At 37.3% G+C, this 13692-nt stretch overlaps 1 long non-coding RNA gene across 1 annotated transcript; it reads right to left on the bottom strand.

Moving 5' to 3' along the window:
• Positions 1-9624: 9624 nt before the first annotated feature.
• Positions 9625-11732, bottom strand: LOC148855019 (uncharacterized). Its single transcript, XR_016112584.1, has 2 exons — positions 11477-11732; positions 9625-11388 (listed from the first exon to the last, which is right to left on the bottom strand). It is a non-coding gene; the product is annotated as an uncharacterized LOC148855019 (long non-coding RNA).
• Positions 11733-13692: the final 1960 nt, after the last annotated feature.

The raw sequence follows: 13692 nt of genomic DNA, 5'->3' as shown, positions 1-13692 counted from the left end.
AGGGTTTAGGGGTTTACAGTTTAAGTTTGAGGATTTAGAATTTAGGTTTTAGGGTATGAGGTTTAAGGCTCAGGGTTTAGGTTTAGGGGTCTAGAGCTTAGGTTTTAAGATTCAGGGTTAAGTTTTTTTTGGTAGAATAGTGTTTAAGGTCTAGGGTGTTTTTAAGTAAATAAGGTTTTCTTTTTGGTAAATAAAGTTCAGGGTTTAAGATTTAATTTAGATCTAAAAATCAATAAGTCAACCATGTAGGAGCAAAGGGTTCCATCATAAGGTGAACTTTGGGCTCAGTTTGGAAAGAGTATAAATACAAAATATATACAGTGAAAATACATACAAAATATAGTCTACATATTTTATTTACACTCCTTCCAACTTGGGAACAGTACAAATACAATTATATACAGTGCAGAACCTTCTATTTGCATTATACATATATTTATACTCCTCCCATACTAAGACAGGGTTGTTGTGCACTAAGAGAATTGGCTATTTGAATTAATTTGGTCATTATAGACAGAGCTACTCTTTACCTTTTTTCAGTGGGGAGGTGCTAAAATATTATTTTATTTATTTATGGGAGAATTAAATGCAATGATCTCCATGTGATAATACTCACTTATTATGTACCATTAGGTGGTGTTTGGTATGGATGCGTTGTGTTATATGCATTAATGGAAATAAAAAAAAAAAAAAAAACATAAAGTGCAATGAAACATTGTTTATTGTGTTTTATTACATTTCACGCCATTAGGTGTCACCTAGTGGAAACACAACAATGGAAACATATTTTGGAGTTTCCTCTGAATTTATACTTATTTAATTATCTGTAGAGAAGATGCTCTATCTATCTATCTATCTATATATATATATATATATGTATATATATATATAGTTTTTCATTGTTAAGCTTTGAACTTGAACACCTATAATGTCTCTATATAACAGAAATATGAATGATTGGTTAGAAACATGCTTGTGAAATAATAATCTCCTGCCCAAGAATTTGAGCTTGATGTTAATGTCATTGCATTACTTGCAATGTCTACATTTTAATAAACATATTGAAACACCATCTAATCATAAATCCCTTCTGAATTATTGAAAAATAACATTCAACTTCTCTGCCAAATTACTATCACACAAATTCACCGACCACATTTCTTCTATTCAAATGTATTTTTCACTCTAATAAAGACAATAGACACTGTCATTTTCACAGATTCAAGTCATAGTTGCATTCATTCATTACCTTGATACTTATCCTCACATATCCTAAGTGATGGTCCTACAATCTGAATCAATGTTAGATAGAATATGGATGCATATCCAACAACATGGTTAGATATCGTATCGAATTTTGGAACGACCAATATTTGGAACAGTAAGAAAATAGGAGTATCTGTGAAAAATTCTGGAGTACTGATGAGCAATGTCAAGACACTTTTAACAGGACCGTTCAACTGTACATCAACATCTTCCCATGAATGACAACATACAAATATAGAAGTGGCGGGATTATAGTGTGATAACATACTTTGGTTTAATAGCAGATTCAGGCTCGATGACTTAAGCACAATTGTGGGACAGGTGTCAACACACAATTGAGTGCTTTTTCTGTGTGTTTATCATTATCAAAGTGTGCCTACCAGATTCGGTCTCAATCTACGTACTCACAGGCAGGATGCAGTTTATAGAGGGGGCTACTAGTAAATTAGGAGGGGGCTGCAATTTCAGATTTCTGAAGTGAGAATTAAGCCCACTTATCCCTATTTTTTTTTCCCTTTTCCCCTTTACCCTTTTCTTTTTGCTCCTCTCTGTGACAACTATTGCTCTCATTCCATTAAGTTTATTTTTTTATAAAAAAAGAGACATTCCATTCGTAACAAGAAAGTTACATGGCTAGAGTACGAAGAGTTGTAATGTAGCTTTATCTGGCCCTTACATGAAACATAAGCAAAAAGATGGGCCATACGATTGTCTTGTCTGTAGATATGCACAAAATGTATAGATACAAAAGAAGAAATTAGACTTTTAACATGACTTCTATGCAACTGTTCAGTCCAATGAGATGCTTTATTATCTGTAGCAAAATCTACCAAAGCTGCGTTATCAAAAAATACCAAAAGATCAGTGATGTCATTTGCTCTAGCTTCATTTAATCTTCCTAAGAGGGCTCGGATTTCAGCATCGTAGCTGTTGAGGGCCCAACAGGGAGTGCCTTTTGCAATGGTAAGTTGCTTACTGGAATATTGGATGATAAACCCTAGTCCTCCATGACCTGCATCTGGATCAAAAGAACCATCAATGAAAAGTGTCGACATATTATTTTGGGGAAAATAGCGTAGACGAGGCTGAAGTTGTGGTTGAGATGAAATCTCTTTCAGAGAAAGTTGGAAGGATGACTTAACCACTTGCTTTGGGTCATGTGTAAGATTCTCGAATAAGCATTTATTTCGTGCTTTCTATATATGATAGCTGATGAGGCCGAAGTAGCTTAGGCTCCTTACAGATTGTGGTTTACCATGGTGTGTACTTAAAATTTGGAACCAGTCAGCAATGATGGAACAAATGGGCTAAGTTTGGATGTATGATGGGTTTAAACCAATTTAGGCTTCACATCGAACTGCCCGAGCAAAAGTACACTGAAAGAATAGGTGATGTGCTGTTTCTTCATGAAGTTTGCAGAAGGAATAAGTCCTCTCTGTCTCCTTTAACCAAGCTGCACGTTTGTTTTTAGTGAGTAGGCCATTTGAAGGAGAACCACCCAATGATGTGTTGATAGGCTGATTTGACGGAGAAGATACCTGTAGCATTGTGTTTCCAACTAAGAAGATCTAGAGACTGACTTGGCCCTGGATTAACGAGTAAGATGTGTTTGATGGTGGGTTCATGGAAGAAATGATGTAATTTTGACAGATCCCAAGATTTATCTATGTTTAGCAATTCTAAAAACATCAAGCTTCGCGCCTAGGTGTCAGTCACTGATTCTTTCAGATGCGGTATGTGACCTGATAGAGTAGGTATCCATGGGTTTTTAGTTGCTGAGATGGAACAACCATCTTTAACGGACCACAACAGATTCGATCGTAGCTGTCTTACCAGTTGGTGAGCTTGTTGCCACCCTTGGAGCTATGGTGGCAATTTTTGCCTGCAAATAGTGAAGAATGTGGAAATTATTTGGCTTTGACTTGATTGCTCCAAATTCCAGTAGAGAATTAATAACCTCCAAATTTGTTTACCAAATCCCAAACCACCCTACATCTTTTGACGACAAATTTTGCTCCAGGAGATTGTGTGTTTAGAAGTTTTATTTGAATCTCCCCATCAAAATGATCTTGTCATCTTGTCAAGTTGAGAGCACACTGTTTGGGGAAGAATCGATGTGGACATGGAGTAAACTGGAACTGATTGTAGCATTAATTCAACTAAGGTAGTTCTTCATGCTTTTGATGAGAGTTTAGAGCTCCAAGAATTAATCCTTGTGGAGATCCTGTTTGATATCTCTTTGTGTGAGGAGAGGTGACAGGTATTTATACCAACTTGGGTGCCTAGGTATTTGGTGCCGACTAGAGATTTGCTGACATGTAGCATGTGAGAGAAAAACCTTCAGTGCTGACGAGGGACATTTCGACTAAAGAATATATTGGATTTGGAATAATTTATTTTTTGGCCTGACATGGTTTCAAAGGATTTTAGTAAACTGACATTTTACTTGTTCAACTTTAGCTTTGCAGAATAGGATGCAGTTGTCAGCAAAGAAGAGATGGGTAATAGGTAGGTTATTGCGACTAATCTGCAGCACTTCCAGTTGCTCTAATGATGAAGCTTTATCCAACAGTTTGGAAAGAGCCTCCATGTAAGGAGAGATAGGATCACCTTGTTGTACCATGCTTCAGAGTGAAATGTTCGTGAGACTCACCAGCTATTTTAATGGAGTAAGATTCAGTGGACATGGACTGATGCAACATATTATACCATTTATCTAGGAAATTCATCTTTTTAAGCACATGATATAAAAAAGACCTGCCTATGCAATCAAATGCCTTGGACATGACCAATTTGAGGGCAATATATCTTTTGCCTCTTTGTTGGTGCTTCATGTTGTGCAAAATCTCCTTCACCAAGAGAATGTTATCCAAAATTCGTCTCCCCTTAAGAAATCCTGATTGATATGGAGATATCATCTCTTGAAGTAGAGGTTGTAATCGTAGTACCATCCACTTGGATAAAATTTTGTAAAGAACATTACATAAGTTGATGGGTTGATAACTTGATGCAACCACTGGTTTATTGTTCTTGGGAACGAAGACCAGGTTGGTATTATTAATTTCTTTCAGTAGGGATTCTGAATTAAAAAATTTCTGAATGACTGAGTGGGTGTCTTTTCCAATCAAATCCCAGTAATGTTGAAAGAAGAATGGGGTAAATCCGTCGGGCCGAGGAGCTTTATGAGGGCTGAATTGTTTAACCACCCTGGTTAACTCTTCAAGCAGAGAGTCCTGTTGTTGTGTAGAAAGAGTGGGAAGAGGTATGTTATTTAGTAAATTGGGGTCAAAATCTTCTTGCTGCCCGCACACCTTCATTTGAGATTGTTTGAATATTTGTACAATGGAAGTACCGCTTGAAGTCCAGGAGACATCAGAACATTTTAACCAGTCTATATTATTCTTGGAATTTTTGAAAATTTCCATATAATGAAAGAATTTGGTATTTCTATCACCTTCTTTGAGCCATAATTCTCTTGACTTTACTCTCCGAAGTTCTTCCTCTAAGAGCCAATAATTGTATTGGTTAGAGAGTGACTGAAGCTTCCTTTTGTTTTGCATCATTTAGAGCTCTCATGTGCAGGGTTTAGATTTTTTTTTGGCTATTTTTTGGATGTTGCCTTGTACTAAGCCGAATTGACACTTGTTCCAGTGTTTGAGGGCAATTTTACAAGATTTCAGCTTGTTGATGACTTGATGTGCAGGGAAGCCACGAATCGATTGATTCCAATAATCAGAAATAATTTGTTTACAAGCAGGGTGCTCTACCCAGAAAGGGAATAAATGAAAATGTGGTTTTCTCCTGGGGGAGTTGGTGAGGTGTTAAGTGCTATAGCTAAAATGTCGAAGCATGGTATTGGGAAATATCTGACACCAAGAAGGGGTAGCTAAGGCCCGGTCTAGTCTTTCAAGAACTTTTGATGTTCCCTTTTGCCCATTTGTCCAAGTGAACGGAGGGACAACAAAGTCGGAATCAATTAAATCAAATTTGTTTATGAAACTTTGTAAGTGCTTGGAGAGGTGGGGTTTTCTATTTCTAAAGGATTTGTGGTTGTCTAATTTGTAAACATCATTAATGTCTCCAATGAGAATCCAGGGTAGGTTGGTGAGCTCTTGAGATTGGATAAGTTGGAGCCATATATCTTTACGAAGATGTCGGGTTGGATGGCCATAGAAAAGCAGTAGTTGCCAAGGATTGTTGGGGGGTAATTTGAAATTTGTAGGTGAATCAAGTGGGTACTAACATGGAGGATGTTAACAGAGATTGAATCCAACCAACCACAAAGGAGACCTCCGGAATGTCCTAACACTTCATGATAAACAAAGTTGTTAAATCTTAGTTTTTTTTTGCCAAAGATGAACTTCTAGGTGCAACAAGTTGGTCTCCAAGAGGAATAACAAATCCGGTTTTTCTTGTTTGACGAGTTTAGTTTACTCTCGGATTTTTTTATTATCATTGGCTCCTCTAATGTTCCAGGGAATGATTTTCATAATGCTAAACAATAGCAATAGATGAGTTAGGATTAAGATTACTGAAGTAGAAATGGCAAGAACAGAACTAAGGCGTACCTATTGGAATGAGTGACAATGGGTAGTAGATGCAAGTGTCAAAGATGAGATGGTCCTCTCTGTAGTGAGACATGGGGGCATAGATACAACGATATTGGTTGAGCTCGATAAGTCAAGGTTGAATAGTTAGCTTTCCCCTTGAGAGACTATAGGTGTTGGATCCTGTAGCTAAGGAAGAGTTGAGACTGGAAATACCATCGTGGTTTGGGTTAACAACCTCTTAGGAGGTAGAACTTGCCCGGTAAAGAAGTGAGACACTTATCCATTTCAAACCGCCAACAGAGTGTTAGTGGGCAAATTCAGATGATAACTTCTAGGCCTGCCACGTCTTCTTTTTCTTATGAGCAAATCAATGGTACTCAGACCCTAATTAACAAGTATGACTCGTTAATTTTTTTTTTAAATATTTTTTAAATTTTGAAAAAATATGACAAAAATAGATAAAATTTTTAAATATTTCAGTTAGGCTGTGTTTGGTTTAAACTTTAAAAGAAAAGGTAGGGAAAGGAAGGGAATAATACAACCAAACACAGTCTTAACGTAGCTCAATTAAAGCCAAAGCCCTCCCATACAGTCACTTTAAAGCAAATGCACAAAAAGTACAGAACTAACAAAGGTAGCAGATCTTAGACTCTGAAATCATACGTTGCTTTTGAAAGAACCTAAAGTCACCTGGTAGGTTGCATTTACAGCTCTATAGTGCAAACATTGTCGCTCACGGTTCATCTTGACCATGGATGACTGGGTCAATATTAGATCAGGCTTACCCCCGACTAACCCACCCCTGCTCGCCCTACATATTTTAGGTTAAAGCCATAACCAGGCTTGAACTCAGTCCAGGGCGCTGGCCCGAACCCAGTCCAAGTTCAGATTCTGGGAGAAAGAAACAATTCTGGATCTATTACAAACAAGACATAGACAATGGGCTACAAGCCTACGAACCAGTCAAGAGTATGAACATCAGGAATCCATATCTGAATCTGATATGTTCATTGATGATTGAGTAACCCATTGTAAATGTCTTATTTGTAGCAGAGACCAAATCAGCCCCCTAGGACATCTTACATCACATCCCCACCGTATATTGAAAACATCTCTCCATGATGATATCATCATTCAGGGTATTATCATCGGGAGATGTTCCCAATACACTGCGAGGATGTGCTGTGAGACATTGTGGGAGTCAGTCTTGTGGGGGGCTGACTTGAACTCTTTGTAGCAGATCCTGATCCTGAACTCACATCATCTGCACCAGAACAATAGCAGTCTGCCACGCAGTCTTTCCCTTCCTTATTTCAAATTTAAAATAATTTTTTATTGCTATTGGTTGCTGCAGAAAATTTTCTGCACAATGGTGCAACCCAATTGAGCAGCAAATTTGTTTGAAGAACTCTTTTATTTAGCTAAGTTTTTAGGTAATTAGATAAAAAGCACAGAAAATTTTCATTTGAGTACCTGAAATTGAATGCATAAGAATGATAAAATGAAGTATGAAAGCCTATCTAGTGACCTTTCCCATCAGGGTCTGAAAACATCTATCTCACCTGGAAAGGTGGAGGTGTTTTTTTAATGTCAAAACCAATGTTTACGAAAACACTGAACCCTCTTCATCTTCACTTCATAGCAGGTGGAATGGAAGAAAAAATGGGAGAAACTTTTGTGGTGCTGTTGGTGAAAGTAAGGCTCCACCAAACAAAGAGAGAGATGTGCTATGTTCGGTGTAGTCACAAAGAAGAGAAGGTGGGTGACTTGTTTCACCATGTCTGCAGGGCAGAGTTTCCAAAAGTTGCATAAACTTGTCTTTTACTTAGAGTTTTTAATACTTTGTCATGAAAATTATCAACCCTGGTTCTACTACATTGGATTCTCACAGTTGAAGGAAAGAACAGTGAAGAACTTTTTTGGGCCCTCTTGTGGAATGCTATTTTGGTACCCTTTTCTTGGATGGTGTTTGGTATCGATGTAGCTTTTTGAAGAAATGGTGTCAACTCAGCTTTGGAGATGCGTTTAACAAAATAAAAATAAAACGCCTAAAAAGTTATTTGATTGATAAACGGCTCTCTTAAAAATCATGTGAACCATTTATAAAAAAATCAATATTGACGTTTTTCATTTTCAATACTGATTTTTCACTGTTTGGCTTATATGGCGTTTAGTGGCGCTTAATGGCACTGAGGTGTAAAAAATCATAGAAAACGTTTAAAGCAGATTTTCTCATTTTTCAAGACAAAATCCTACAAAACGTTCATCTTATAAACGCTATCGATACCAAACAACCTCTTTAATAAAAATTTCAAGTCAAAAAGAGGATTGACCCTCAAAACAAAATGTTAAATGAAAGAAGCAAATAGATATAGTATCTAAAACTTTACCACTTGAAGAGTGACAAATCTTGAATGAAGATCTATAGTTTTAGGCAGTAAGAAATGGAGTTCGCATTGCCTGTCCCCTAGGGACAGAATTTTTTCTGTTCCATCCGATGGCAATCGAACACGCCACTCTCCTCCCTCTTACATTTCAAACTAACGGAGTCGAGACGTAACAGCAGTCTGGACCCCCAAAAAAACTATGAAATTCAATTAACCCGCTTTTCTCATTCCCTCTCTCTTCTCCTTCTCCTCCCGCCCCACTGCTCCTACTCTGCAACCTTAATTCTTTGGCCGGCATACCATTGTAGGTATTTCTCGGTCTATCAGAAGCTTCTTTTTCTTCTTTCCATTAACGAGAAATGTCAGAGAAGTTAAACCTGCCATCTAATCTGCACAAGTGGGCAAGCCTTGAATCAAGAGCTTAAAATGTAAAAGTTTTGGAATCTATGCTTAAAGTTGAACTAACTCAGTGTGCTTGTTTATCTGTTTCCTCTTTCATTCTTCAAGAATAAGTGAATGGATTTATAAACATCTGAGATCTGATTAGCAATTTTGGAATAGGAGATATCTAGGTGGGACAAACCAGACGTTAGCCCCCATCCAGCCTCATCCTGTAAATAGTAATTTGTTTCTTGTTTCTTGATGATAGAAATGACTGTGTGATTGGGTGTACAGATTGACCAGTGATTCTAAACCATAAAAGAGGCCTGACATTCAACTGAAAATATTCCTATAATGCTATTGCTTCAGGCTCGGGAAGAAACAACAATCCCATTATCCCATATAGTGGACTCGGATCGCGTTAGTATGAATTTGGCTGCACCTGCACACATATGCTACAAGTGTGGTTTGGTTGGTCCACCACATCCAACATATCATGGAAAAACCATTTCTGCACAGACAATTTGCAATTGCTCTGTTCGTCCTAGTTGGTTTATCCTAGAAATATAATGTACAAATTTCTCTGCAACTCAAAATTTGGTACATAAGAATCTCTCAGGAAAGAAAACTATAACAAAGGCAGTGTGCCCTCCTTCTACAAGACTTAAAAAATTATATAACTTTAATCAACTTGGAGTGTTTCAAAGGACTCTGCCGTCGATGTTGTGTGGGCGGTGCTTAGATGCTGTGTGTAGGTGTGGTGAGGAGGGAGGAGAAGAGAAGAGAGAGGGAATGAGAAAAGAGAAAGATGAATCGGGTTAATTGAAGGAAGCATCCAAAATTATAGCAACCAACTAGCTAGGCCATAGTGATAAAATTTCAGGGGAGCTAATGGTACTTTTTCCACCAGAAGGGGGGAGGGGCTGATCTACACATTCCAACAAAATAGTTATTTTGGGTGCAACCTCATCACTATAGACATATAGGCTTTGTTTTGGCACTTACCAGTTGTCTACAGACTACTAATGAGCTAGCATTACTAGGTATCAAAGAAGCAAAAGTTTCATTTCATGTTTGAACAAAAAGATATCAGCTTGTTCAGACAAGCAATGTCATCAATCCAAAGGAAAAAGAAATAAACAATTTGATCATGGCTAACCATAACCAAAGAATTCAACAAATTGCTACACTCATTTTTGTTGGTTTTTATTCATTGTATTATCTATCTGTATATGCGGTATGGGAGTTTGATACATGGAATACCTTTTTTTCTGTGTCATTTTCTTACTGGATGTATAGCTGCCAATTGTGCATATACGTACCTCTTCTCTACATCTTTACCCAATTTTCTAATGAATACCTGATACTTTAGCTTCTCAAAACAAAAACAATCTTGGGCAGGTATTTCTGTAATAATCAAATATATAGTTTCAGAATGTTCTAGGCATTCACCTAACAAAGTTCACATTGCTGCTTTTGCCACAAGTATAAGTCTAGAAGAAGATATATTAAGTATAAGTCATTTTATACAAGTCTCATCACATGAATGAATCATATGAATGCATAGTTTTTAAAATATAAAGTATAGGTCAAAGGGTTAAACCACTCAACCTAGAACAAAAACCCTCAACAGGTAAGTTTGCCACTTGGTCAGAGTTAGTTACTGAAGTCGGCAATGCAAAAGCAAAACCTTATATTACTATTACAGGGTAAGTGTGGAATAAATACTTGAATTGTACAATGCAAAAGCAAAACCTTATATTTGAATTCTATATATATATATATATACTATTCCCAAACTTAGACTGGGTTGATGTGAATTAGGAGAATTGGCACATGTCCCGTAGAAAGGGTCCTCTATTTGAATTGATTTGGTCATTATAAATAGATATTCTGTGAGACGGTTTATGGGAGAATTAAAGACAATATAATGATCCAGGCCATGAGTTGGCTTCTAGGGCTAGCTGAGCACTGTCAGCTGGAATCTAACGATGAACCTCCGGACCGGATGAGAATATTATTTTGCACTCATCCTTCCCCATAGGAGCTTTGTAACCTCTCTAAGTAAGCAACGAAACTTTTTTATTGGATTGCCGAGAAAAATAAAATAACGATCCAGGCCATAGGGATGGAATGTGTACATTGGAAGCTGATCTTATAACGAGTTCGCATCTCCGCCCCACCCCACAAACGCCTCACACAACATGCAAGTGCCACATGTTCAGTCGCACGTGGTGGGGCATCCTGTGTGGGGGGCTAATGAGATGGCCGTTACTGCATCCCGTTAGCCCCATCCTGCTCCCTCAGCCTCAAAAGTCAAATCGTGTCTGACCCCGTTTTATTCCCCTCTGCTCGAGCTCAGATCCAACTCCATTTTTGATATTGGCCATCATTTCAACCAGTTTATCATCATTAGGTGCGCTATAATCCTCATATTTTGTTTTGGTATTTGGTTTTTTCATTTCAAATCAGAGATGATATCTTGTTTTTTATTTCAAACTAGATAAATGAACTGGTCGGAGCGATTTCCGGTGTTAGAGAGGGAGTTGGAAGAGGGAAGAAAAAGTTTCTCTAGTTTGAAATGAAAAAACAAAATATCAAACAATTGCAAGTACCTAGTGACGGTGAACTAGTCGGAGCGATTGCCGGTGCCAGAGAGGGAGTTGGAAAAGGGAAAAAAGAGTTTCTCTGGTTTGAAATGAAAAAACAAAATATCATACAATTGCAAGTACCTAGTGACGATGAACTGGCCGAAGCGATTGTCGGTGCCGAAGAGAGGGCAGGAAGAGGGGAAAAAAGTTTCTCTGGTTTCAAATGAAAAAACAAAATATCATCTCTGATTTGAAATGAAAAATCCAAATATCAAAACAAAATATGAGGGTTGAATTATACCTAGTGACGGTGAATTGGTCGGAGCGATCACTGGTGCCAAAGATAGAGGTGGATCCAAGCTCTAGTGGAGGGGAGTAGAATGGGGTCAGACACGATTTAAGGTTCACGGGGCGGGCGGGAATATGAGAGAGAGGTTTTGGGCTCATTTTGGGGCTAATGGCCATCCGTTAGCCCCACATGCAAGAACGCCCCACGGCGTGCTACTAGACATGTGACAGTCGCACATTGTGTGGGGCGAGGGGCGGTGGAGCGGAGATGCGAACTCTCATATAGCATCTACATGTGATATGACTTACCATCTATCATATAGGCGGGCAATATGTTGGTATGGATGCATGCTTTGTGGTATATGCATTGGAAATCGGGAAAAAAAATGCTGAAGGCATAAAGAGATGCAACATTGTTATTGTGTTTTATTACAAGTCAGCGCCATTAACACCAATTGGGATTTGCTCCTCACACAGGGCACCTCACAACGATTCTATATACACATTCCACCATGCATTAGGAATATCTTCCATAAATAATAACATATAATTATGGGAAATGTTCCTAATACACGGTGGGATGGTGCCTGTGAGGTCGGTGTGAGGTGCATTGTGTGAAGAGCAGATCTGGTCGCCATTAACACTATCCAAGTAAAATTAAAACACAACAATATAAATACATTTTAATATTTTTTTTAAATAAGTTTTGCGTAATCTAAGACAAGAAAAAGTATAAAACGGTATAATATACACACAAAACCATGATCCCATGTTGCCTCTCTTCCTCCACTGCTCATGGTCTTTCTTATAAAAGCAAGGAATTGAAATCAGCCCACCCCCACAAAATAGTTTCCCAAACGTCCCACAACACATCCCCGTCGTGTATTGAGAATATGTGTTGATGATGCTTCATTATTTCTGGTATTATAATCCGGAGATATCCCCAATACACAGCGGGGGTGTGGTTGTGGGGGGGCTGATTTGAACTCAAAAGCAAGGAGGGCTTCTACTTCAAGGTTATTCAAACATTTGTAAACCTCACCTTAGACAAGAGGGGGGGAGGGGGTTAAATAAATTTAATTTAAAATAAAATCGGCTTCAAAAAATATAAATAAAATCTAATTTGGTTCAATCTATTACATGCGGATCCCAATCTTGTGTAGTCACAAATGCATTAAAATATATTAAATAAAATCATAAGATGCAGCATAGTTTCCCTTACAGAAAAGGGCCATTTGATAATAATATTTCTCTAAATGGCTCTTTGATAACTGTTGAAACAGGTTATGAAATCTAAATGCAGAAAAAAGTTTCATATGCAGGTATATGAAAATCAATGTTTGTTCTTTCATTGTATTGCTTCATTATTTAGTAATTAAAACAATGCTGAATAATACATTTTTAAGTTTGGAACCATTTAGGGTTCCACTTCCAGGCTTTCAACTCCTGTTTTTTTGTTTTTTTTCATATTAAAAAAGAAATAGCCAAAACAAATAGCACTTACAGAGGTTCATGTAAGAATTTATTTGAACCATTTTGGGTTACAAAATCTTAAATAAGAAGATGAAGAAAAAAATTAATTTATTTAATTATTTTACTATAAAAAAAAGAAAAAGAAAAAGAAAATAATCATGATCTTTCCCATGGTTGAAGCTTTGAACTTGGACACCTATATTAATGTCTAACAGAAATGTCAAATATGAATAATTGGTTGCAAACATGCTTCTGAAATATTATATCTCCTGCCCAAGAATTTGAGTTTGATGTTAATGCCATTGTATTACTTGCAATGTCTAGATTTTTATAAATATCTTAAAACATCATCTAATCATAAATCCCTTCCGAATACTTTGCCAAATTACCATCACCGAGATATTCACTACCACATTTCTTCTATTCAAATGTATTTTTCGCTCTAATAAAGGCACTAGTGCTAGACACTCCTTTTCATACGGATCAAGGTTAGAATATCGATACATATTCAACAACATTGTTAGACATCTCATACACGTGGTAGTGTATTTACAATGTAATGAACACTTGTCACACATTTTATGCACATTTTAGAGTGCTTTCACTCAGCAGTTTTTGGCTTTGAAGGTAGGCCCCACATGGAAAGCCTATATGGTGACATTTTAATTGAACTATTAAATTTATGGTTTTCAAAAGCAAACCGCACCGTCCCTAAAACCGTTTTTTTTCTCTAAAACCGTTGATTTTGGTCAGCAA

The sequence above is a fragment of the Nelumbo lutea genome, chromosome 4 (assembly GCF_056320005.1).
Source record: "Nelumbo lutea isolate HS-2025 chromosome 4, American lotus-T2T, whole genome shotgun sequence".
Taxonomy (NCBI): Eukaryota; Viridiplantae; Streptophyta; class Magnoliopsida; order Proteales; family Nelumbonaceae; genus Nelumbo; species Nelumbo lutea.
The sequence above is the reverse complement of the archived record's forward strand: the minus strand, read 5'-3'. Positions and strand labels throughout refer to the sequence as shown.